The sequence below is a fragment of the Homarus americanus genome, unplaced genomic scaffold (genome assembly GCF_018991925.1).
Source record: "Homarus americanus isolate GMGI-L3 unplaced genomic scaffold, GMGI_Hamer_2.0 scaffold7035, whole genome shotgun sequence".
Lineage (NCBI taxonomy): Eukaryota > Metazoa > Arthropoda > Malacostraca > Decapoda > Nephropidae > Homarus > Homarus americanus.
This window is the reverse complement of record NW_024754318.1, coordinates 431,365-441,535: the sequence shown is the minus strand read 5'-3', so window position 1 is coordinate 441,535 and position 10,171 is coordinate 431,365.

Here is a 10,171-nt window from a genome sequence, read left to right as displayed (position 1 = left end):
ATCTGAAGGGGGCTGCATGCAAACCACCCGGAGGGAAGTGCGCTGCTTTCCTCCTCGTCTCGGGCTTTTGGGCTTGGGTTGGCGGCAGCACTTGTCGTAGTGTCCATAGCGACCACAGGCCTGACACTTGCGGCCTCGTGCAGGGCACCTGTCTGTGTTAGACCAGTGGCCCTTACGGTCACATCCACGACACAGTGCGTCGGCGGCCGGGCATGTCTTGGGGCCATGCTGCTTTCCACAGCTGCCACAGGAAGCACTAGGCGGAGGCGTGGAAGAACGTGCGGCAGCCTTCACATTGTTGGCCGCCTTCTTACCCTTCTTGTACTGTGAGATAGCTCTCAGAGCAGGCGGTGCCCGTAAGGCAGAGGTGGCGGACTTGGTGGCCTCGTATGACCGACATTCAGTCACTACCACCTGGAGTGTGGAGGAAGCGTCCAGGGGGATGAGTCACTGCACCAACTCTTCTTGCCTGACACCTGCCAAGATCCCGTGCTTGATCCAGGCTTCCTCACATTCCCGGTTGTGCGCCTTGCAGACGTCGATTTCCACTGACAAACTCTTTAAACGTACAAAAAAGTCGTCAAAGGATTCATTCTCCGCCTACTTGCAGCTGGTGAAGGCGCGGCGACGCAAGGCCTCGTTATTCCGACCTTTAACGTGCTCCTGTAAAAGGTCGAGCACATCCGTCACTGAAGATGTAGAATCGGGAGGCACTTGCAATGTGTGCTCCAAAACTCTCTGGGTCTCCAGCGACAAACACATCCGCAGTTGGGTGAGCTGTTTGTTTGGAGGCATGCTGTCAAGGTCCACCATCGTGGAGTAATCTGTCCACCGCCGCCTCCACTCACGAAAAAGCTGAAACGTGACGTCTGGTGAGAGGGCGGGTGGGGGTTGAACGGATGCCTTGGGAGCTGTTGGAGTAGCAAGAGTGCCTGGAGGACGCTGGTGTGGTGGAGGAGGGAGGGTACTGGCGCCTTAATGCGCGATACCTGCGAGTGAGGGAGGGTGGGTTAGCGCCAGGGTCGCTAATATTGCATCAAAGCGCGCCTTCTCCTCCTCTCTTCGTATCTCCTCCCTCTGAAGTTCCATTTCTCTGCGTCTCTCGTCCCTGTCGTCCATCCACCTCAGAATTGTAGCAATGTCCGTCGCTGGAGGTGAAGGATGAGAGTCTGCGCCCGGTGGAGGGGATGGTGGTGGGGAGTCGTGTCTCCCATCTTGGCGTTGTCCCTTCTTACCGCCCATCTTAGTATGCTTGAACTGCGCTGTTTAGTATATAAAGTGGCGCTTCATCAGCTCGAACCACATATATATGACATAAACAGAGCAGAAATAACGCATAGAGTCCACTGTTCTGTCCGTGCGTGTGTGCGTGTGTGCGTGTGTGTGTGTGTGTGTGTGTGTGTGTGTGTTTCTCAGAGAGCAGATCGTGGTGGCCGCCGCGGAGGCAAGAACGTCAGTGTCTCCCCGGATGTCACACGAGAAGGGTGTACGCCTGCGTGCTCCGTGGGTACCACAAAAGACAGGCCAATGCTCAACTCTCAGCTCTAGACACACTAATACACTGACACTAACATTGCCACCGTCTCTAAAACGCACTGTGACGGCGCAACACTGCACGACGCGGCGAAACACAACGCAACACAACACAACACACTAAGAGTCGACGCGCACATCGCCGGCAGATCCTACTCACTGCACCATGAAGGTTCCAAGTGTTCCCTGAAGAAGGCAGTGATGGGTAGGGAAACACCGGGTAACACTGAAGTCCATTTATTAACGGATAGGAGAAATGCAAGTGGTGACTAGCTGTGCCATGCCCGGCCCACAGAGTCAGACTGAGACTGCCTTGCCATACGGCAGCCTCTGGGCAATGTTGCCACATAACCCGTGCAGTGTTGCCACGTAATTACATATATAAATGCTACTCGGCACAGTAGCTTAGATACATAACCTACAATAACCACCATTTTCACCACTACCACTATAACCACTATCACTACCACAACTACCATCACCACCATAACTACCATCACCACCATAACCACTCATACAATATCCTACCACAAGTTAGACCTTTCCTCCCTCCCCATTCCTCCTCCGCTCCACACAGTCATCTTGTTATCCCCGTACATCAAAGTAAGCGCCACGCCCCTATTCTCTCTCCTGCACACCTAAATACACCCCCAGCACTCTCTCATTATCTTGCTCAAAGTTGTCTGTCGCTTGGCTCCTCCTTACTTCAACCCCCCTCCTACTCCTCCTCCTCCTCTTCCACCTCATCTCCCTCTCACTTACTCTTGAACAGCCTTTCTTCTCCAGGCTGTGGTGTGTGTGTGTGCGTGCAAACGACGTGTCACAGAATCGAGGAGGAAGGTACTTAAGGTGGGTGGGGTTCAAGTGCTGTGTTTGAGGTGGTGTTGAGATCACTGGAGGACAAGGAAGCAAAGAAACGGTAATAAGAGGGCATCAGATATAGAAGGAAAGTTGTAATGATAAAAAACGACGGGAACGAAAAAAAAGCTTTGCAAAAAGGATTCATGATGAAGAAGACAATGCTCCTGAAACGACTCACTCCTATCAAATAGGGGAGGGATGAACATATGTTGCGAATGTCTGTCATATGAGAATACAGTATTGTGTATGTTATGACCTGGCTAGTCAATGATTTTGATGGTAAATGTAAATGATTTTCATTCTTCAGTTACAAGAGAAGCCTCTGTCCAAATATTGAAAATAGCACCAGTGAGTCACAAATAAGTCGTGTGTTCGAGTTGCTTCACCATTTTATACTGTAATGTACACACACACGCACACACACACACACACATAAACACACACACACAAAAACGCCTTTTATGTTTTATATATGTTATCAGGTTTTGGCTGCTGTAACAACTTGGTATGTCTTACAGCAGATCTTATCTTCATAACAATTGCTTAAAACGATACATTAAAAGCTACTAAGGATTTCCAGCCTTTGAATATTTACTGCGATAAAACTTTACCATCTGCACAGAACAACATTCCTATTTTAGATCACCACTCCTCAACACCTGAGTCTCACCCTCGCCAGCCATATTTCAGGTATTTCGTCTCTTTCAGCACACCATCAGTACCTAGATTGAACAGCTCCCTCTTGTCTCACCCCAAATTGAACATTGAACTATTCATTCATTCCTCCCCTTGTTTCAGGGCAAGTTGGGCTTTTTTAGCAGAAAGCCTTTAGAACCAGTAATAGCTTGTCCCTCCCCATATAAACTCAATTCATTCTATGACTTTAATCTCTCCTCAATACCGCATCTGTCTTTTACAGACTCTCTTAATGCTGGATTGGGCCCCTGTCTTCCCCTCTGTCTTTCTGTTATTACACACACACACACACACACACACACACACACACACACACACATATATATATATATATATATATATATATATATATATATATATATATATATATATATATATATATATATATATATATATATATATATATATATATATATATATTTCATGTAGATCCGCAATGGAAACGTGGATAAGATAAATCTTGATAAAATCACACAGAGAAAAGGTAAACAATGGAGACCCTTGTTTGTTGATCGTGGTCTTAAAAGGGCTAAACAATCCTTTTATTCTACTCAAACTCGGCAAATTCCTACAATCAAGAATATTTTGACTCTACCTTATCGCAATCAATTTGTCCCGTTAGTTCAGTCCCTTAAATTATTAAACATTAATGTTGTTTTTAAGTATGACTCAACTATTACTAATAAATTAATTAAGACTAGCACAACCTTGAACGTAAATGGAAGTGTTTACTGTATTCCATGTAGCAATTGTAATGGAAATTATGTAGGTCAGACTGGGAAAGCATTGCACCTTAGAATTAAACACACAAGTAGAATATTAGATTGGCATCTGAAAGCAGATTGGGAAAACAGATTAGAAGTGTTTAAATCATCATGTGTCACAGAAAGACTTCTAGTTGAAGCAAGTTTGATTAGAGAAATGTATTCTTTAAACCTTAGTGATGGTCAGTACAAAACTAATAATATGTTACACAAATTTGTTTGTCAATGGCCCAAGGTTAAAAATGCTTTGAAAACATGTAAGGTAGATGTAGGATAGATGATTAGTGGGTTTCATATTTTTTACTTGACGTGACATGACTAGTTATGTAGCCCTTTCTTATAATCTCTTCTTATGTTTGCTGTATGGTTGGTGTGTGGATTAGTGGATGTCATGTTTTTTGACCCGACCTCATGTTTTGTAAGGTCACCCTAGTCTTATAGTGTATATATATATATACTATCTATCTAATATACTATAAGATTAGCTGTCTGTCTGTCTGTGCAGCCGAAACGGCACGATCGTTTTTCATCAAACTGGGTGGAAAAATCGCAAAAAAATCGTAGAGTGGAACAAACCTGGTCCCATGTCGATGGTTTCTTTAGGAAGCCATTAATTAACCATTTTATTTACGCTGGAAAATGATGCAAGTCTAAGGACTTGGCGCACCCTCATTCGCTGTATGCTGTCAGCCCACGATAGCAGTTATCGTACGGCTCCCTCCTCCTCCCCCCACTTTTTTTAGCCTACTTTTTTTAATGTTGTTTGGATTAGAAAAGGAAGGAAGATGAGTAAATAGAAGAATAAAGTAGGGGAAACAGAAAATAGTAAGAGATAACAGGTGGGGGAGCTGAGTTTCATCATGTGTCTGGATGCTCAGTTTCAACGTTACCAGACCATTTTCGGACCTTACAGCTACAGTGTGTACAGTATACTTATTCCTGTGGCGGACTGTACATGGAAAAGGAGAAGAGAGAAAAAGATAATAAAAGGAATGCATGGAGAAGATAGAAAGGGAGAAGAGAAGGAGAAGAAGAGAGACTGAAGCATTATTATCTTTAAGATGCGAGGAAAGGCGATGGGAGAGAGGAATAGTGAGGTGGAGGTATGAATGGAGGGATGGAAGGACAGAATAAGAATAGTATAGAAGGATAGTAGAGAAGGAGACTAGAGAAGGAGACAAAGGAAGGACAGCGATAAGTAAAACAAAAATCAGAACGAGTATTTGGATAATAACATGTAGAAATTAGTCGGTTAAATGTAGGTAAAAAGAGTAAGAATAATGAGATAAAACATAAAGAAGAAAGAGACGCTTATTATAACAACCACGACTATGATTATAACAACCACGACCATGATCATAACCACGACCATGATTACAACAACTACGACCATGATCATAACCACGACCATGATTATAACAACCACGACTATGATTGTAACAACCACGACCATGATTATAACAACTACGACTATGATTATAACAACTACGACTATGATTATAACAACCACGACCATGATTATAACACCCACGACCATCATTATAACAACCACGACCATGATTATAACAACCACGACCATGATTATAACAACCCTGACCATGATTATAACAACCACGACCATGATTATAACAACCCTGACCATGATTATAACAACCACGACCATCATTATCTCATATACTATAGGAATAGCCATGGGTCTGTGTGTGTGTCTGTTCTGGCCAGCCTAAATGGCACAATCGTTTTTCATCAAACTTGGTGGAAAAATCGCAAAAAATTCGCAGAGTGGAACAAACCTGGTCCCATGTCGACGGTTTCTTTAGGAAGGCATTAATTAACCATTTTATTTATGCTGGAAAACGATGTCGCTGTACGCTGTCATCCTTCCAGAGGTTGCGCGCTAGCCAAGCACGAGCATTCGAACTTTCATGCTTTGGTAAACTGTACCCCCGGACTCGCCACCGGGCACGAAGGGCCCACGATCACTTGCATAAACTATATATATATTAAAACGCTCTACCACCCCCATAGACTTACCAATGAAACTCTTCAAGGAGTTCTCCCCGGAGCTTGCTAAACCCCTATGCTCCATCATCAATGCTTCTCTCAGTCAAGCCAGATGCCCAGCTGACTGGAAGACCTCTTATGTATCACCAGTGCCCAAGTCAACCAGCCCACAATCCTTAAATCAGCTCCGACCTATTGCAATCACCCCAATACCCAGCCTAATCTGTGAAAGTTTTTTGTTCGACTGGGCTTATGCTGATATTGCAGGAGTCGTAGACCCTCAGCAATTTGGCAACATGAAAACTTCCTCCACCACCCACTGTCTTGTCAGCTTTCTCGATTACATATACCGCCATCTCGAGAAACGAAAAACGTCTGTAGCTGTCGCCTTCATTGATTTCACTAAAGCGTTCGACCTAGTCGACCACAATATAATCATCAACAAAGCTATTGACCTTGGGCTTCGGAGAAGTCTTATACCATGGCTTACAGACTTCCTCAGTGACCGACGCCAAGCTGTACGCTTCCGAGGGGCTGTTCCACTTTCAGTCACTCACCTGTGCGTCCCCTAAGGCAATTTCAAGATGGGACCACCTGCTTCCCTCATGCCTACTCAATGGATGCCCTAAGAGAAACCCCTGCTGGAAATAATATGTCGACGGATTCCACCATTGGGATCAGCGTCAACACCCTGCTCCCAACTATACCGCCCTTCAGGATTTTATTGAACAGTCTCCAAAACTGGGCCACCAACAACCATGTCACCATCAACCATACCAACATTCATGGTTATACATCAACCTCCTCTCCTCCGACATTGTCCCACCTCCTTCCATTACTCTAGGTCCGAACACACTCCAGGTTGTAGATTCCACGAAGCTCCTCGGCGTCACCATAGACAACAAACTAAATTGGAAACCACACGTCAGTGAAGTTATCAAATCCTCCAGTTTCCGTCTCCACCTCCTACGCCGACTCAAGTCCCTCGGAGTTCCTGCACACGAGCTCCTCAGTGTTTACACAACATTCATACTTCCCAAGCTCACCTATGCTCCCCCACCTGGTCTTCCTCCCTAAATGCCACACAACGTAAACACCTAGAAAAAGTGCAAAAGAGGGCATGCAAGATTATTCTCTCCCCTTCCTACTCCACATATCAAGAAGAGCTCAACACACTGACCCTTTCGACTCTCACTGACCATCACCACGACCTCATCTGCAAATTTGGTAAGAAGCTTCTACACCATCCCCGACACCGGCTCCTACTACCACCTGAGATCCCTAGTCCGAGAATTGCTGTTCGACACCACAACCGCATCCAGCCCATACGTGCACGGACTGATCGCTATAAGAACAGCCCAGTCCCAACCATTGTAAAAATTATCAATAACTTGTAATAAATCAGTGTATTCACTCCCAGTAAACACTGCTCCTTACACTGTCACTATGTTGAAATGAACTGTAGTTTGAGCTTTTCCCCATCTAGTTATTATATGTCTTATTTGTGTCACTTATGTGACTTGTATATTATTTGTAATTCGTAACCCATTCCCCGAATATGTAACTGTATATTTTCAGCCTTCTGGCTGCCAAGCTCTTTCAATAAACCGTTAATTATTATTTATTATTATTATTATTATTATGACGAGGGAGAGAGATAACAGCGTTCAGCACCTCTTGTGTGTTCTTAGGTGACTAAATGACTTCAGAGTGTTGTTAAATTTTTCTGTCTGTTATTTCTTTTTCTTTTCTCTCTTTCCCTTTCGTATCATTATTATTATTATTATTATTATTATTATTATTATTATTATTATTATTATTATTATTATTATTATTTTTATTATTATTATTATTATTATTATTATTATTATTATTATTATTTTTATTATTATTATTATTATTATTATTATTATTATTATTATTATTATTATTAATTTTTATTATTATTATTATTATTATTATTATTATTATTATTATTATTATTATTATTATTATTATTATTATTATTATTATTATTATTATTATTATTATTATTATTATTATTATTATTATTATTATTATTATTATTATTATTCCCAGCATTATTATTACAGCTAACAGTCTCTCCCCCATTACCATCATCGTCATTATTACTACTATTCATATTTCTTTAATCTTTGTACTTGGGTATTCTTTCGGGTGTATCATGTGTTTGGCCCTTCAGGAATTTAAGCCCTTAAATGCATGAGTCAAGAAAGCAAGTATGAACTTTGCATGCTTCTCTGTTGGGCGCTGTAAACTCTTTTGTGCTTCGCCTTGCACAGGATGCAAAGGGGTGCCCAATAAACTAGCCCCCTCTCGGAGAAAATTTGAAATTTTAAAATCCCAGCTTTCCCTTAACCTCCCTTCTACTCACCCTCCATTCCTATCTCCATGCATCCATCCCACACTCCCACCAACCCTCCATCTCCCCTTCAACCCTTCATCCTACTATGCCTCCTACACTCTCTTCCTCTCCCCTCCTACTTAGCCATAGGCATCACCCACGGATATACTGTAGAGAGTTGAACACCGACGGAGTAAACACACTACCCCGGATATTGGTCTTAGTGTGGTTAACGAGTACCAACTTATAGAAAGCGATCTGAACATGTAAGGGAGGAAGGGTTGTAGGAAAGGGAGGGAGGAAAGGAGGGAGGGAGGGACAGAGGGAGGAAAGGAGGGAGGGAGGGACGGAAGGAGGAAAGGAGGGAGGGAGGGGCGGAAGGAGGAAAGGAGGGATGGAGGGACGGAGGGAGTAAAGTGGGAATGAAGGACGGAGAACGGTGAGTAGGGGGGGAAGGAAGGGAGGAAAAGGGAGAGAGGGAAGGAGGATGGGAAGTAAGGAGGGAATGGGGAGGGAAGAAAGGGGTAAGGGGGTAAGTTGGGATGGGGTGTGAAGGAGGGAGGGAGCGAGTGAGAGGGCGATTAAGGTGGGAATGGGATTGGGTGGGAGAGGGGCGAAAGGGTTGAGGGAAAAGGAGGGAGGATTGAAAATAAGGGAGGGAGAATTGATGGAGGGGGAGCAAGGGAAGGAAAGGAGGGAGTGTTGTGGGGAAGGAAAGAGTGTTGAGGGGAAGGATGGACTGTTGAGGGGAAGGAGGGAGGGCTATAAGGAAAGGAGGGGAATTAAAAGGAGTGGGAGGGAAGAAAAGGGAAAGGAGAAAAGGCTGGAAGAAGGGAGGGTAAGGGGAGGAAGGGAGGGAGGTGGAGGGAAATAGGGTGGGAAAAGAGAAAATAGGGAAAGGAGGGAGAGGGAGACTGAGGTGTGGAGGAAGAGAGAAAGGAAAAGAGAAAGGGGAAAAGAGGAAGAGAGACAGAAAGAAGAAAAGGAAAGAGAGGGACATTGAGAAAAACGGGAAGGGGAAGGGAAAATAGGAAGGGTTGAAGGGGAAATGGAAAGGAGCGGGAAAAGCGAGAGAGGGAATGATACGGGACAGAGAGAGGGACAGGGAGAAAGAGGGAGAAGGAATGAGACTGCATGGAGAGAGAGAAAATGAGAGGGGTGAGAGGGGCAGGGAGAGGTAATGAGAGATGACTAGGAAAGGGGGTGAGAGGGGACAGGGAGAGGGAGTGAGGGGAGATGGAGAGAACCTTTGATGTGGCGATGCAATACACAGCTGTTACTTGCGGTCACTGACTAGACTCATTTTAACCTGACAGAAGGGTAGTTGGTGGAGTGATGCAGAAGGGAGGGTAGGAGGGAGGGAGGAAGAAAGGACAGGAGGAGTAGGACGAGGGGGGAACACTGACTGAACAAAAGGTGGGAGGAAATATACTACTACTACTACTTCTCCCACTACTACTAAACTACTTTATTATTTATTTATTTATTTATTTTATTGAATGGCCTCTATCCTTCCCTTAAAGCCATACCTTCGCCACCATTTTAATACCTTAAAATTAAATATCCTAATACACACTGTAAGTAGCTATCCTAGCTGTGTTGAGTTAGTTGAGCCGCAGATCTATGCGGCATTCAGTGACTGTAGCCACATAGTCAATATCTGCAACTGTTGTCGGCTTTGGGGCAGATGCTCTCGTTCCCTTGAGGCAGAGCAATGCCGACCTAAGGAGAGAGAAGGACAGTCGACATTTCATCCAGGCTGTAACATAACTTCTGGGCTGCTGCTTCTGTTTGGATAGCACCTAAGCGAGTCTGGCGTAGAAGCATCTTGCACTTGGTCCCATCCCACCAAAGGTTGTGAACTCTAGAGGAGTGAAGCTGCCTTGATCAACGTTCTGAATTCTCTCCCCGTATGCCCTTATCTTGTCGTTCTCGTTCCTCCTGTGTG